Here is a 16,571-nt window from a genome sequence, read left to right as displayed (position 1 = left end):
CGCTGTTCTTTGAGATGTCACCGGTTTGGACGGCAGCTTTTTGTGGCAAACATGTTTTCCACCTGACATTTCGACAAGCTGCGGGTCGCTGTGTGACGGAAGCTCGGTGGTCAGCACAATGTGAAACCGGGTATAACTTGTCCCTTTACAGAGCTCGTCTCCTCCTCCGGATTCTCTGGGACCCCCGCAGCACATCTCGAGAAAGACAAACTAGACCCAGGAGAAAAAGCAAGAATGGCTACTCCTAGAACAGAATTTTACTAAATCCTGCAAATTAGTAAATAAATGGAACTCTGTAAAAAATAATACTATATATTCATTAATAATAACAATAAACTCATCAGTACATCAACATACTGAAGTCTGCGTGATCAGAGAGTGGAGCCAATATTGCTGCCTTTTTCTAAAGATGGGGCCAGCTTGGCCCATTTCAAATAATATGCAAAACGACAAATCTTGGGGCGCTGCATGTACGTCGCCGCCACGAGCAGATATCGTTCTGGTGGCTGTATATTATTAGAATGTATTCTAACAGCAAGAAAATACCCAACACTCCTTTTACTTCTATATGACCCAGGAACGGACTGTTTGACAGCGGCCGGCTTATGGGGCAGATAATCGGCTCTATGGTCTGCACTTCTAACCCTATCCTTAAATGACCCCAAAGGCGGTAGTGGGACGGTGGGTTTAAAGGCCTGAGGACTCCCCTGTCTTTAAAGGCTCACGAGAGGTTGCTAATGTGAAAAGTGCCGAGTCTTCTGAAGTTTATATTCTGTAACCTGCCACGGGAGTAACGGGCTTTGCAGAGAATACCCCAGGCGGAGAGGCTGCCGGGAACACAAATACACAAATAGCTGAAACGCGGCCAAAGACGGCGTCGCACCCCATTATTAACTATATTTTAAAACTCTAGTTAGAACTTCCTGATCACAATTTGTATATTTTCAGTCTTTTTGGGACGGCTTATCTCGGTCTGCCTTTATGTAAGTACATCAGGGAAACGATACCTTTCTGGGGACTTCTTCCATAAAGAGATCAGCTCAGTGAGGTTTGGGGGCACCCAGAAGTCACACAACCAGCAATGGGGAGCCCAGATCAGCCGCTAAAAGCCGTTTCTGACCCAACAAGATGCCTGCGGTATTTTTGTACATTAGCTGCAAGTAAATATTAAATAATAAGCCGCTGATATTGCCCAACCAGGCATTTGTCCTGCGCCCCCTGCTGCCCCCCCAAATGAATTTGGAACAGCCCCGGGATTGTTTCATGTTGGCAGAACCTCCAGATATTCTCACTATTACGAATCTGCGAGTGTCATTCATTTACATCATAGATGAAATATATGAATATTCCTTACATATAATATTTATTCATGTAAACACATTCCTGTAAGGGAAGCGCACCTTATCAGCACATTCCCATAAAACAGTTCTACTCAACACACAACACATGGCACGGCGTTATCGCTGTCCTCGGCCCAGCTGCCCGGACATTGCAGGAGAGAGATGTCTCTTTATTTGGCTGGCCTAAAAATAGCCCCAAAACAAGGCGAGGAAAAGGCCAAGTCTGGAGCTTGCAGGACTAGTAGTCAATGGGTTGAGAAGCGATGATCCGGCAGCCCGTCCGGCTCCGACGCTCCGCAGCTGGCAGGTTATTTTTGCCGCCGTTTACTTAATATGGTCAGATAGGGAACGGCACGAGAAGAGAGCCCTTGCCGGGCGAGGCTTGTTTCAGATGCTTAGTTGGGTATATAAGTACTCGAGGAGTGCACGCTGCCGCACTATAAACTTCATGGCATTTCTTATTTTCAGTCTTGTTGCTTCATTCTCAGCGAGATCTCCAGGTTTGGATTTTAAGTTCATATATTTCGACCCGTCCAGTTCCTCTTCGGAGGAAAGAAAAGGAGCTCAGATGTCTCGGACAAGCAGGTTTGGGAAGCCGTGGGCACGGTTTGGCTTTTTTTTTTTTTTTTTTACTGATGTGGGTGTGTTATTAACCCTTTAGGAGTGGAGACACTCAGACACTCAGGTGGACGCAGGTCACTCGCTATGAATGGGTTCAGGGACGGGGTCTGGGCTCTTTGAAAGTACGACAGCTCGGCATACCGTTTGGGGCCAGTTGGTCAGAGCTTATCTCAGACTGAGCTTTCCAAGTGCAAAGTCTTAATGCTGCAGTGCATTAATATACACACCTTACAGCGGAGGGGGCGCTGAATGCTGCCTGTATTCCAGGCACCTCCTAATATGTTACTCTCCATCTTATCACTAGACTCTCTATCCCATCCGTCATAAGACTCCATCCCGTGGGGGAATGCAGAAAGAATCGGGCTGTGTTGAGGTGCCCGCTAAGAGTTGAGGGGTGGGGGGCTGGTGAAGCAGATGAGGGGGTGGGGAAGCTGGTATTTAAGTGTGGACTAATACCATTACAGGGCCTGTTCTCTCTCTCCCTCCTGCATTAGAGATTGGCTCTGGGAGAGAGGAAGGCGGCTGCAGCATAATATTACCTTGTGATTCTATGACCCTCCTCTATCCATCCCTAACTCTCAAAAGCTGATTCAGCTTTCAGCTTGTGCTCCAGTGACTCCACTGCTGCAACAGACTCTTCTAACAGGGTACGTCTCTCGCTATCACCTCCTTTTACTCTTAGGCTGTACTCTGTTACATGCTTTGCTTTAAATGTCTCGGGACATCACCCGGTCCTTTTAAACTTGCTTGGTGACTTTAAACGAGCATCTCTGCTCCGTGACAGTTGCGTCTGCGAGCCGCGCATCCAAAAGCTGCATGAACGGCTCCTTCGGGTTATTTTCTGCAGAGATATTGCACAATGCAGGATTCTGCAGAGCCAGCAATTCTAGTGGATGCATCAGCGCTGAATCCCTGCAAGTTTGACATGTAATAGTGAGTGTGGGTTAACATGTTCATTGCTGGTGGAGGCCTTACAGCTGCCAGGCTCTTAAGAAAGGGAAAAGCTTGGAGCCTGGAGGGCTTCGCCGCGATGGGGATCTTTCACACGAAGCTTACTGCACATCGCTGCGTGAAATCCACACAAACCCATAACGCTGCGCGCCGCATGCCCCGCGCTGCAATACTTAACCATGAAATATTGGGGGATGCTACTTCATTCACAGCGGCTCCTGTGTGTATTTTTTTGCAATCTTAGAAATTAAATAACTTTAGAGAATTCAACACACATTACGGTTATAAAGAAAAGCTTTAGACAATCTGCAGTGTGTGGCGGGTGCTTAATGACCGGCATAATGTGTCGCTCGGGTAAAATGCGTTATTTTCCGTACGGGGATACTAGTAATATATGATGCAGAATTGGGATATGTTTCTTTCTGTATTTACACACATTATTTGAAGCCGCGGAGCATGGTGATTATTACCTCTGAGTATTAAACTGCTGTTTCTAGCTTTGGTTGCTTAGATTTGTATTAAATGCAAAATTCCTAGCATACATCGGGTCTATGTGATACATCGGGTCTATGTGATACATCGGGTCTATGTGATACATCGGGTCTATGTGATACATCGGGTCTATGTGATACATCGGGTCTATGTGATACATCGGGTCTATGTGATACATCGGGTCTATGTGATATTTTGTGTGCACGGTGCATGTCGGCTCGTGTGCTCCCCGTGTAGGGAAGTAGAAGGTGTGGGGTTAATATGAAGTAACTGGATGCAGTGCAGCCCCTTTACATGTAGCAGTAACAGGCGTGAAACAGCAATGCTGCATTTATGATCATTATGTATGTCCTGCGGGCAGTTGAGGCCCGGGGCAGGTCAGCTCGTTTAATGCCCGGTTTAGAGCTGGTCGGATTCCTCACACTGGCACAGAGCAGATATTGCCTCCTGTAAGGGTTCCTCTGCACCCTGCCAACATCTGACCTCAAAAGCTTCCCAGACTCCGTCCAAAGACATACGGACACATTACACGACCTCGATCAATCTATCATGAAAGTGACCGGCCGTCTGGGACAGGGACAGAGCTCAGCGCCCTCCCGGAACGCATCCACCTTCATGGGTCATGCGTTTGGGTGCATAACGGCAACATAGTTACTGGTACAAATACAAACAATATGCAAAATGACAACGGCCATAAAGGAAAAATAATAATAATAATAATAATACCAAAAGCCATCAAACTGTCAGCAGAAATGCCATAAAAACGGCACGCTGCGTGCTAAGCTTTATAAATCTCCTCTGAAGATACTCAATAAGCGATAAACAGTTGTGTATTTTTGCTGGTAAATACTTTCTAACTATTATAGCCGCAAATAGAATCAGAAGGGAGAGGCTGCGCAGGTGAAATCGCTGCGATTCATTGAAAGGCAAGTGCTTGGCGTATCACACACACATATCCCCTCTCATGAATATTCCCGTTATTAATACACTGCAGAGCCGCGTTATACGAGGGGAGGAAATCCCAGCCCGGAGCGGACATGTGCTGGGCGAGTACAGAGCCGAGCAGTGTGGGGTAAATGGCTTTTCCTGTAGGGCGTTTTAGGCTACCAATGTGTGAGCAGGAGCTCGAGGCTCACAGTCTGCTATAAAGTATTTTCTCAAATACATCATTGGTTGGGTTTTGGTCGATGGAAATGTGCAGTTTATGCAAAGTTCCCCTAATTCCCCCAAACATTACGGTACATAGAAGTCTCCATTATGTGATGTTATCTGGAAGGATAGAGTCACATTTGTCGAGGTTTAGGACAGACATTTGCATTTTCCTTTTGTTTGTTAACATGCATGGAAGACGTGTAATCAGAATGACATCATTTTAATATTATTATATATTTAATATCATATAATGGTGAGAAATCTCAAAATGTCTTGTTTTATTACTGTTAGCAGCTGTAGGTTTTAGTAATTCAGACCGGAACACTTGAGAAATTCACTCAAATTCTGTGTACCTGGTCTGTTCTCATGTGGCGTCCCTGGTGACTATAAAAAGCTGTGTGCATTAATGGGTTAATAGAAAAAGCATTGATCAGACTCAGCAGCAACTGGTTAAAAATGAATGTTTAGAAAATCAGAAGAGCGTTCCTCTTATAACGCGACTTAAATTACAGATTTACCTTCTTCTAATTTAATTGTCATTAAACACACAAGCCTCAAAATTCTGCAACTGTTCATCCTAGAATTCATATCGGATCCCGCATTAAACCCGCGGGAGTCACGTAACCGACGGCAACGTTTTATTTTACTTCAAAGCTCTGATATTATTAATATTATTATTATTATTATTATATATCTCTGCCCCCGCAATGCCACGTGCGACGTGCGGAGCACTTTATGTGACGCGTCCGTCTGTCCCCCCCATCGCTGCTTCGTGACATGTAAGTGTAAAGGAGGCTCGTGGAGAGCGGCTGCACCCCATGAGGTTAAGAGGATACAATATCAATATCTAAACTGATGAAAAAAGCTAAAATCCCTTGTTTTAATTTTACTTAAGTTGTCTAAGAGCAATTTGTTAAGGAAAGCATAAAAAACAAGGCAAATTCATTAAGACTAAGAGAGCCATTTGTGGCCTGCCTGTAATGGCTATTGATCCGCAGGGCTCTGTGAATAGGAGGAGGGGATGGAGGCAGGTAAGTTGCCGGCGGCGCATGCCGTTCCAGCAGTGCTGAGTGTGCAGGAAATGCGGTGACCTCTTGCGTTGCCAGATGCCTAAATCCAGCTCATAATAGTCGCGTATTCGGTGTGATCATCACTTTCGGTCGTGGCTCTCTGTACATTGTTAGGGGAGCTTTAAAGCTCAGGCAAGCTGCGCAGGACTAGAGGCAGAGAGACAAAGAGAGCCGGACTGAGCGAGCCCGGCGTGCGCGGCCTGTAACCTGCCAGCCTTTCTGGCTGCCCTGATTTATCTTTCGTTTCAGATGCCTCATGTAATAATTCTGCTTCAGTGCGGAGAAAGTGCGCGCATGCAAAGCCTTTCAACATTTCAAGGAAAAGCCCCAAGCCAAGGGCACAGCCTTTGTCTCTCAGAGACGCACCTTGCGCATGAAGTCGCCTGCAGTTCTTGACCCACTGAGGTAAGGATTTTAAAGGTCTTATTCCTCCCCATATTTGTCTGACCTCTTGTTAAACTCCCTTTCCTCTGCAGCACATCAGGGTTAGCTTGGTTTCTGAATTTGCACCCGTCCTGCAAGGAGACGTGCGTTATACCGAGTGAGCCCCCTTTTTACTGCCCCCAATTCATTTCACCCCCTCCGTGTTTTGTGCCGGGGCTCTCTCGTTTCTGGACGGCGTGGTTTGGGAGAGTCACGTTGTACGTGGTATTAAAGAAGGGGTGCTGTGGGCCGGTGTGGACACTGGGGGCCAGCCGGCTGTGTAAACGGGTGTGTAAAGCGTGAAAAACAAAATCTGTGTTTTTTGGGAATTAAAAGCAGAGAGTATCCAGCTTTGTCTTGAGGCGGAGAGAATGTAATGATTATTATTGGGATATTACATATTATATTTATAGAAGGGACTGGTGAACTAAGTAATGCCTGCGGAGGCACACGCTGCCCACACAGCAGCTGCATGGGAAGTTGTGCACCTGTGTATCACGCGGTATGTGTGTATCCCTTACAATGTAACTAGAGATGATATGCAACATATTACATGTACAGCGTATGTATACAATTGTGAATTTGGGCGCAGTCCATGCACTGAATTCCTGTATATGCCATATACATGTTCCCTGGCCAGATTATCTGTTCATTACATGCTGTCCCGGCTCTTCAGGTACCGCGTGCTGCCCGGGATGGGGCCCGGGGTTCCAGCTTCTCCGGACCCTCAGGACACGCTCGCTCTGTCTGGGGCACATACTTCTTTATACGTCCATATGGAACTGGCACTGCTATGGAATGTAAAGAAGTATGTATCCCAGAGAGGGATTTGCTGCTCTGGACCTCATCGTAAAGTAAGGCTGTACGAGTGACAGCGACACCGACACCTCCTCATCACAGCAAAACGGAGCAGATTATCGGAACGTTCCATGTATTGTGCATGCGCTACGAGCGGAGGGAGACGAGTCAGGGCTAGTACGCACATGCCCCGTGCCCACTACCTCTGCAGGGAGAGGCAAGTATCAGATTACAAACTCCGAGATCCTGGCTCGGGACTGCTAACGGACGCTACATGTTGCTTCTGTGCTATTCACAAAAAGATCACAGGCTGGATCTGGATCAAAAGGGTCTGTTAACCACCGAGATGCCAAACTGGTGAATCGCAAAAAGGCATTTGAACAGCTTTGGCACTCTATTAGTTAAAACAGAAAGAATCTAAACACGAAAAGCCCTGAGCAAGCAGACCGGGGCAGAGTCGATGATCTTGTACTTGTGTGTGTATTGTTGTACCACTTTGACTGTGTCAGCAGGTGGAACTGCTCATCAGGACATTAAATATTCAGAGAGCTGACTGCGGCCAGAGAGAGACAGCGAGAGAGAGAGAGAAAGAGAGAGAGAAAGAGAGAGAGAGCGAGAGAGTGAGAGAGAGAGAGAAAGAGAGTGAGAGAGAGCGAGAGAGAGGCAGCACCAGGAGAAATCCAGAGGCCTCAGCCCCGGCCTCGTCCCCCGCACTCGCTATCTCTCCGTCATACAGCTATGGGGTAATGAGGAGTCATCGGGCTGCTTTGCTCAGTTTAGGTTTCTGCCGGTTCTTTATAAATAAATGTAAGGTCATTTGTGCTGATGCAGGCGAGTGAAAGGTAAGGCTCAGGTCAAGTAAAGAGTTGTAGCTGGATGTCGGTGTTCAGGAGTAGTGTCTGCGGGGTGTGAGCACCGGGCAGGCGAGTGAATTCATTGTATTTCTGGATAGAAGGAAGGAAACCCCAGGTCTGCGCTGTGGTGGATAATGCAGGGTTTCTGTAAAGCTTTTGGTACAGAATGAACGGTACATGCCGGCTGCCTGGAGTTTCCTGTGACTGGACTGTTTGCAGGCAGGTGCTGGTTATACAGCTTGTTACGGGTATAGTTGGGTAGATAGTTGCTTCTTGCCGCATCATGTGATGGTAAAGTGTGTTTAGTAAAAGTTGCAGCGTTTAATGCAGGCCTTGTAGGCGAGTGAATGAAGGTTCTGAAAAATGCTTTCAGAAGGAAGGAGTAGAGATTCCCATTAGCTACCTGCATTAATAGCCTCGTCAGGCCCCTACTCAGGAAATATTACATCCAGGGTTGTAGTGGGAACTGCTTGCTGTGTCCTTGTCATAAATTCTCACATAATGCTTGCTGAAGAAGCTTTGTAAATGATAAGGCTGTCAGGCACGGTGAATGCACACTGGATAATTTTAACTATATGATTGCTGGAGCTGTGTGGTCAGCGCATAGGGTTAAGCAGGAGGCATCATCATGGCCCAGCGCTCCAGTCTCGGCCCATTTGTTTGGGCTGCGGAATTAGGAGGCAAAGCGGCCGTAACCTCCGGCTAATCCGTGCGCAGAACGAAAGCCTTCGCCCGGCAGACGCGGGATCAAGTGCCGCGCAGCAAAGCACGTTTGGAGCGCATGGCTGCGCAGCTTCAGACACGCAGCAGAGATTTTACGCACGGCCTCGCTTTTAGCTGAACACCCAGAATGTCCCAATACCTCATCTGCAGTAATTAAACCCCAAACAAATCCATGAATTCCTAAAAAAAAACCATTTTAACATTTAGTGAAACCAGTGATTTATTTTATCAGAGCGAATAAAATGTAATCCTAATTTTGAAACATAATAAACCTCACATGAGTTTGAAGCATTAAAATATTACTTAAAATGTAGCACCAGCCGTTACCAAGCAAAAGAAAACAAAATATACAAAATATGCGTCATTTAGCCTAAAATGTATCACTGGATTTTATCTCGAAAGTTCATTTATGTGAGAATTGGTGTTTATTATTATTTGACGATTTATTACTAAGCATTTTCCCGTTCTGTGTGTTTTTAGGAGCACATTTGCTGAGTTGTTTGATTGTTCTGTAGGTTTTTTCTGGGGCATTTGTTTTGCTCTGCGATGAGCAATTTTTAACATTTTCCGAAACCGTCGCCTCTCCGCGTTAAAATAATTTCCGTCGTATGTGAATAACCAACAGCGCTGCTGTGACACAATTACTGGCCAACAATATCATAACCAGAGTATTTATAGAGCGGGAAAGTGTTTCCCGTTGGCGCGGATATGTCTGAGCGCGAGCTCATAGTGACCAACCAACCCCTCCAGGTGTAACGGGCGTTCACAGGAGCGCATCTCCACCGGTATTTAACTCCTGGAATTAGCGATAATTCTGCCCCATTAGTGCGTTTATTTATAATAAATGAAAACATACCCTGGCAGAAAATACATCTCAACCCAAAATCCCTTTACCCAAAAACCAAGAGGCACCGCCGGCTTCACCCGCGGCGGACGGGTACCTGCGGGGTCATCGCGCTGACAGGCCGGTACTAAGACCCAGCGGCCCCTTAATGAATAAATGGAAAGTGTTCTTCACAGATCATGCAATCGCACAGTGCTGAGTCAGCCTCGGGAACATGCGCGTCTGATTGCAGGAGGATCCGGCACTGCAGTGCAGACTGTGAGCAGCCGGGGGCTCCTATCGCATCCTGAGACCAGGAGATCCCAGACCTCATCCCCAGCTTTCTGTCAGTTAAAAGCTTTTAGGCCCTTGCTTGATTTGAGTAAATAGGGATTTGGCATGTAGTTGGACGCCGTGTGCACACGCCATGTTACATGTCATTTTCCCAGGACACATACCGACAGCCGTGTAAGGGAGCAGTGCAGCCCCAACACGCTAAAGATTCAGGACATACTGCATTTTATAAACGAGGGCAGCCTTTGAAGGCACGTTAAGCAGAGTGTGCCCCAGCCCCGTGTCCCATCGACGGAAAGCATGGCGCTTGTCCTGACTGTGACCTTCATACAGTCTGCGTCAGCACATTGCAAGGTTCCCGTGTTATAGTGAACACAATCAGGCAGCGGCCCCCGGCCCCCGGCAGATGACTGCAGCACACCCTGTTAGCAGGCCTGCCATAAAGCACCGCTTTCTGGGGCCACTGAATGCGTGGAAAACACCTGAACGGGTTAACATCTGTGGCAGTACGCCGGCGCTGTACACGGCACTTTAGTCTCCTGTTAAAGCTCACAGGACCAACTCAGACAGCAATCCATACTTAATAATTCATCTCTGAGGTCACCCGGGTCCGGCCGGCCGCAGCCTCTGCTTTGGATCCGCAGCGTCTTTGCGGTCATCGTTTGCACCTTAAAGCATTTCTAACGTCTGCTAGAGATGAGAACCGACGTGCAGAAAGCCTCCGACCGCAGCCGTATCGGTGGATTATTCACTTTATATAATAATAATAATAATAATAATAATAATAATATTCAGGGGGTTCTGCGCAGGCGGTTGTGCTGACATCATAATGAATAATAATGACAATAAGGCGAGTGCGTGAAGCGGGATAGAGATTGGCGCGGTGTATACAGACATATGTGAACGAGCCTCTTTATGGCTCCTGGGAGAGGACGGAGGGTTTGCCGGCACTGGCGCGGACGCCCAGCAGACGCCCAGCAATCTGACGGAATGCATCTCACTCCAACACTTTATCTGCGTTTCCATTTTCTCCAATTATAACTAATTGGGCGCGTATTGCGTTTTCACGGAAGCTCGTTTGGTATTGATTGTTAGGGGGGGGCGCTCGTGTTTTGCCGTAGAAAGCAGTATTTAGAACGGGTGGCTGGCTGAAAATGCTGAGTATTCTGCGCTGCGCAGGATTATGGAGTCAGCAGATGTTTTAAAACCTATTTCATTGTTTCCGTGTATGAGAAGTAGCATGCAGTTACGGGACACATGGTTGCCACATACATAATTTTGGTTGCCAACTTGATTTTTTATAGGAGCTAAAAACACCCAACCACAGAGATGAATATATGAAAGAAAATGAAAAGATTGGCCGAATAGTAAAAAAAAAAAAAAGTTGTGGCTACGAGCTTATAGCTCTATAATATACATATTTTAGAAATTAGGGGTACTGTTTTAATGACTTAAATGTCATTTGAGCACCAAAAAATATTTTGTTTAGCCATATATTCACACACACATACATATACACACACATATATACATACACACATATATACACACATATATACATACACACATATATACACACACACACACACATATATATATATATATACATACACACATATATATAGACACACATATATATATATACACACACACACAACCACTTCAAGTGAGGTTATTTTTTCCCAAAAAAATATTTTCCCATCTATGACACTTTTGTACCGTCACACTTGGCTGGTATAACGAGTCAGTGTTGGGTCTTCTCAGTGTCACGTTTCCTTTAGGGAAAACGTACAGCACCGTTATACTGTTAGCAGATTAATGTATTTCATGTATTTCGTTGACCATGGTGTGTTCCTGTTCACGAGAAATGTTGCTTTTCGGTAGATCTACCGCTTTAGCTAAAACTCCACAACACTCACTACCAGTGAAATGTATTATTCTAACAGCCGTAACAACGCCGCATCCCAACACACGACGCAAATCACCGCACACAGAAGGCTGCTAAACCTCAGTAACGTTTGAGTCGTGCCGTATGCGCATTTCTCAGAAATCTCTCCAGAACAACCTTTCTAACGTTTTACGTTAATGCGTGAAGCTGTCAGCGCTGCGAATAACCCGGCTTTACTATCCGATGACGTATAAACTTTTATTTTGTCCCAACTGTCATAGAATATAAAAGGCTCCGGTGTCTCGCGTTATTAAGGGACGGTTGGAATGACTTCATTCATCGCTGGACCGTCCTGAAGGACCCGCTCCGCTCCGCTCAAGGCTTGAATGCTTTGCTAAAGCTGGTAAAATGGAACCAAATCAACTGTTGAATGGATTTGGTCCCCTTCAACCAGCTGCAGCTGTGCATTGATCACTCTGACCCGGAATCCCTCCCGGAGCCCAAGAGATGCCTGACGTTCCAAGATCCGTCGCCCAGACGAGCTGTAATCTGGGGCTGGGGCTGTTCCATGAAGCGCTCGCCGGCTAATTCTGTATTAAGCGAGACTGGAAAAGACTCAGAATGTGAATATTCCCCGTGTATTAATCTGAAGGGGCACAGAGGGTGGACGAGGTATAGATAACGCTCTTTATGTTCACAGCGACCCGTGGGTTTCGTTTATACAGACTGTAAACTTTTCAAATGAATGATTAAAAAAATACCTTTAAAAATGTAATCATGAAATTGTACAAATGCATCTGTTTTGTTGAGTTTCTTATGTGAGGGACTGCAGCACAGCTATTACCCTGTATTAATATGGCGAAGAACATCTGGATTGACATATATCAGAATTCTAACGTTAAATATTAAAAAACAGCAGCCCCAAACCCAGCGAGCAGACATAGCTGCATCCGGCACAGGGAGTTAAACGTCCCAGCGTAGTCCCTACATGATAACCCTCTGCGGGTGAGCACTATTCCATAGACTGGTCTGGCCCTCGAGGGGTTAAAGCAGTACACTTGTGCAGTTACGTATTAATCACACATCTGGCGTACTTTCTCCTTCTCCATGACCTTCTCTCCCCCAAGACTTGTCCCAATGGCGGCTAATGAGCATTGACATTATGCTAATGTCTTAAAGGCAATCAGTGGCTTCTCGTGTTATACAGTCTGCCGGCCGTCATCTCCCTTTAGTTTTATTGTAAATCTATACAACAAACATATACTACAAATGGCTCCATTGAGTGCTAGGAGGGAGAGGCACTCGGGCAACTTGGCCTGCAGGGATGGTTTCCTGTGACTTTTCTCTCCGTGTTTCTCACACGGTCTGTCTTTACTTCATACGCGACCAACACAAAGTGACGTCCTGGATCCTGAACATACAGAAACCCCAAATCTTTTAGCCTTTTATTCATAAGAGCAACACAGTGTTAGCAATAATATGGCTAATGATCCAATATCCTCTTGCCCATGGAATTAGTCACAAAGACCGCTGAGCCCCCATTCACATCCTAAACATGATTGAAGGTCTTTTTCTCTTCCCAAATGAGAAATGTGTTCTATGGGCCAACTGTGACTTACCTATAAACAGCAGTGCAGGTGCAATGTGTTAAAAGTGGAGCAATAACCATGGCAACCATCGTGATTTTCCTGCTGAATGCTCCACTTCTTCCACTTTGTACCAGAATAAAAGCCACTTTCTAACCATTTGGTATCACAACTTTACTCTCACTCCAATCTGACGTAAGACTCTCGGCCGGCTATTGTGAGCCAAGGGCTTGCGCTGTGATGTGTTACGACCCGACTCTGATGTCACGGAGGTCACAGGCTAGAAATCACAAATCTCTTAAAACGTAGTAAAGTCCCCAAAAAAATAGAAGGAAGAGATCAATGGGACTCCATCTCCCGGCTGTCACTCTCTCCATCGCTCCCTCCGCCGGCCCATCTGTATGCCGCTGCTACACTCCCCGGGGAGGCAGCGAAGCCAACAACACCATTAATAAAAAAGCGGCCTGACTAACGATTATTAAGTTACTTAAGAAAATGTCAGATGGGGAAACCTGGCGGCGTTATAATTAAAGGCAGTCGGTGCAAGCGAAAGGGAGGAATCCATGTGTCAGGTTCAGTGTTTGTCTCGGCAAGGGTTAAACGCACATCTCCTTCCAGCCTCCGCATGATACAAGCATCATATAATACGAACGTTCTATAATACGAGGCACGTAGTTCTATCTGGAAATGTATTCAGTTCTGAGGGCAGAGCTTTCAAACACCCAGCTATATGGATCGCTGGCGCTTCTCTTATAGATCGCAGACCATCATTATCTTAAAGAACGTGGCTCAGACACCACGAAATACCCCAAAAATCTAAGCGAGAGCAGAATTATCATTACAGATCAGCTTCCTGATTAGAATATATATATATATATAAATACACAGACACAGTATATATATATATATATATACACGCAGATGCATAAATATCGGGGATTCGTCACTCTATGCGGACATATATATCGCTTCTCCCGCCGCTGTGTCAATGTACCCCAAAGTTTGGCGAGTCCCGTCTAATTTTTCACTGCTATATTCCTCACCAAAGAGCTGAATCAGTGGGACTGCACCGCATTTAACCCCTAAGACTGTGCCTCAGAATCTGAATCAGCACCCCGGAAACTGAATGTGTATTCTTTTCAGCGTCGGCTTCCCTTTCCGTATTTTTTGTATAATATACATACATGGATCACACTTTTCACAGTTTTAGCACAAACACCATACTACTGCGCTTCCAACCGGCCTCGATGTCTCTCTTATCCCAGCCGATAGCAGCGAACGCCTTTCTGAAAAGTTTACGATGTGTCCTTCGCACGACTCGTTCAAACCGCGGAAATGAATGAACCGCTTCTTTTATTTGTAAAGTTTAGGCTTCACAACAGAAATCATCCCGCCCGCCAGAAACAGATGTAAAACTACGCAGCATGCGCTCAAAAGCAAAATCACTTCCACATTAACCCTTGACATGTATGATCTTCTCTCTCCAGAACGTAGTAATTCTCCTGAGATATTAAATGTCAAACACCTTTAGCCAATGGGGTGGTTAATTTTTAAAAGTATTTTGTGGGTCTATATTCTTATATCGCTCCCCATTACGGAGTCATTACACGGAGGAGATGTGAGCTTATGAATAAAATTCTTTTTATTACCCGAAAGGACATAAAATGACTGACTATTCGCTTAGTTATAGGGCACTTAAAATCTAATGACTGTCACGTAATCAATTTAAAATCCTGAAGACCAGTAAGTGTTCTGATCTGGAATTAATTTTTTTTTTTCATGCAACCGGAAAACAAGAAGAGAAATCACTCGGTTCCTGAATCATCACCACGGGGTCATGAGTTTAGGGAGCGGAGAAATTAACCTTCGAGGGGCTGGATTTCACCAAGTGTGTAACAAGCCCCCCGTCACTGAAACCCTGGATTGTGCCGGCTTTCCTTACTATTATTATTTTCTTTTATTTATTTAGCGCCAACAATTTACGCAGCGATAATACAACACATATATTCAAGGGGTCTGAGAAGATGAGAATTGACAGACTAAGACAAACCGATACATTAGGTCGAGAGACTCGGCTCGCAAGCTTACAATCTTACTAAAGCTGGGTCCGTCTTATCGATATAACGGAATGTTTTAGAACAAGAGCCAGGCTGACGTCTATAAACGCTACCCTTTTAAATATCGTGTATTGCTGCATTTATGTTTTACATTTTGTTTTAACATGCTCGTTATTATTATATATTGATATATATATATATATAAAAATCACCATGCGATGCCAAAGTGCTATAAATAAATAAACAGGACATAACCGGTAGCGTATAACATAACAATTCGAGGTAAGGAGCGCCCTGCTCACAGGAGCTTACAATCTAGAGGGAGTTGGGGTGTTTTACACAAGAGGTAAAAGTGTGGGATCGACCAACCATACATGTAATGTCTGAAGGAAGATGAGGGACTAGGAAAGGTAAGCTAAAAGAAGATGAGGGGAAGGGAATTAATGCGCAAGTTTGAGGGAACTTTTGAAGGAGCGAAGAAAGGGGGAAAGACAGGTCGGGGGGGAGGGCAGAGGATAGTGGCAGCCCTTGAGAAATTTTGAACTAGAAGTCAGAGCAGAGGACAGAAGGACCTCATCGGATGAGCGGTGGGACCGGCAGGAGTGTATTTGGGGGTAAATGTTAACGTTTGCTGATTTATGTCACTTTAGTTTAATGAACTTTCCAATGTATATCACACAGAGTTCAGTGATTGGTGAGAAATGTATATATTTCACTGATGTCTCTGTCCTGATCGGCCGCAGGTTTCGTGTAGGTTTTGTGCCAGTAGTAAAATTTGTAAAGCTTTTCTTTAAGTAAAGTGATAACGATAACAGCCTGCGCAGAAATATCTGCACCGAACAAAACTGCCATTCGCATGGCGATTATCATCCTGCGACAGATAAAGTATTTTCAGTTAAGGGAATAGCATACGTTGAGGTCAATAATGTGACAGCCGTGGGTTTTGTGAATGAGGTTTGTCGCAGCGTTCTGCATGCCCCGCGCCGGTGAATATGTTCAGGTATAATGAATCGTGACGTCTGCTGCATTAGCGCGCTGTCTGTGAATGTGATAATCTATCATCAAAGGAAATATATCATCAGCGTGAAAGAAGAGCTTCCTCGTCTTCATGCCCATTTCTCACGTCCACGACATATCCCAAAATGTAAATGATGCCTCTGCGTGAACGCAAGCGAGAGCGTCGACATAACGAGCCACGGAACGTTACTGGGTTTTATGAAACACTTTTTGGGGGGAACTGTCCAGAAGATCGCGTCCTGAATAATCAGGAATAATCAGGAAGTGAGTCTTCTGAAAGTTGGGTGCGTCTTCTGGAGCTCTGAAGGACTTCTTCAGTTTATGCATCCAGTGAGCTCGTTAGCAGCGAGAGAAACAATATTTACAGACGACAAGGAAGGGTCTGGGGATAAATCTCATGAGAGGCGTTTGGGAGAAAGACTCTAAAGCAGAACAATGTGAACTTCCAGATCTGCCTTTCCTGAGTTAAAGTCATTTCAAGG

The 16,571-nt window shown here is 45.4% G+C and overlaps 1 long non-coding RNA gene across 1 annotated transcript; it reads left to right on the top strand.

Moving 5' to 3' along the window:
* Positions 1 to 1,608: 1,608 nt before the first annotated feature.
* LOC128471660 (uncharacterized) lies at positions 1,609 to 12,204 on the top strand. Its single transcript, XR_008346119.1, has 3 exons — positions 1,609 to 1,925; positions 5,876 to 6,031; positions 11,711 to 12,204. It is a non-coding gene; the product is annotated as an uncharacterized LOC128471660 (long non-coding RNA).
* Positions 12,205 to 16,571: the final 4,367 nt, after the last annotated feature.

Source organism: Spea bombifrons, chromosome 13, assembly GCF_027358695.1.
Source record: "Spea bombifrons isolate aSpeBom1 chromosome 13, aSpeBom1.2.pri, whole genome shotgun sequence".
Lineage (NCBI taxonomy): Eukaryota > Metazoa > Chordata > Amphibia > Anura > Pelobatidae > Spea > Spea bombifrons.
Note: the sequence above shows the minus strand (reverse complement) of the source record. Positions and strands in the feature narration are given on the sequence as shown.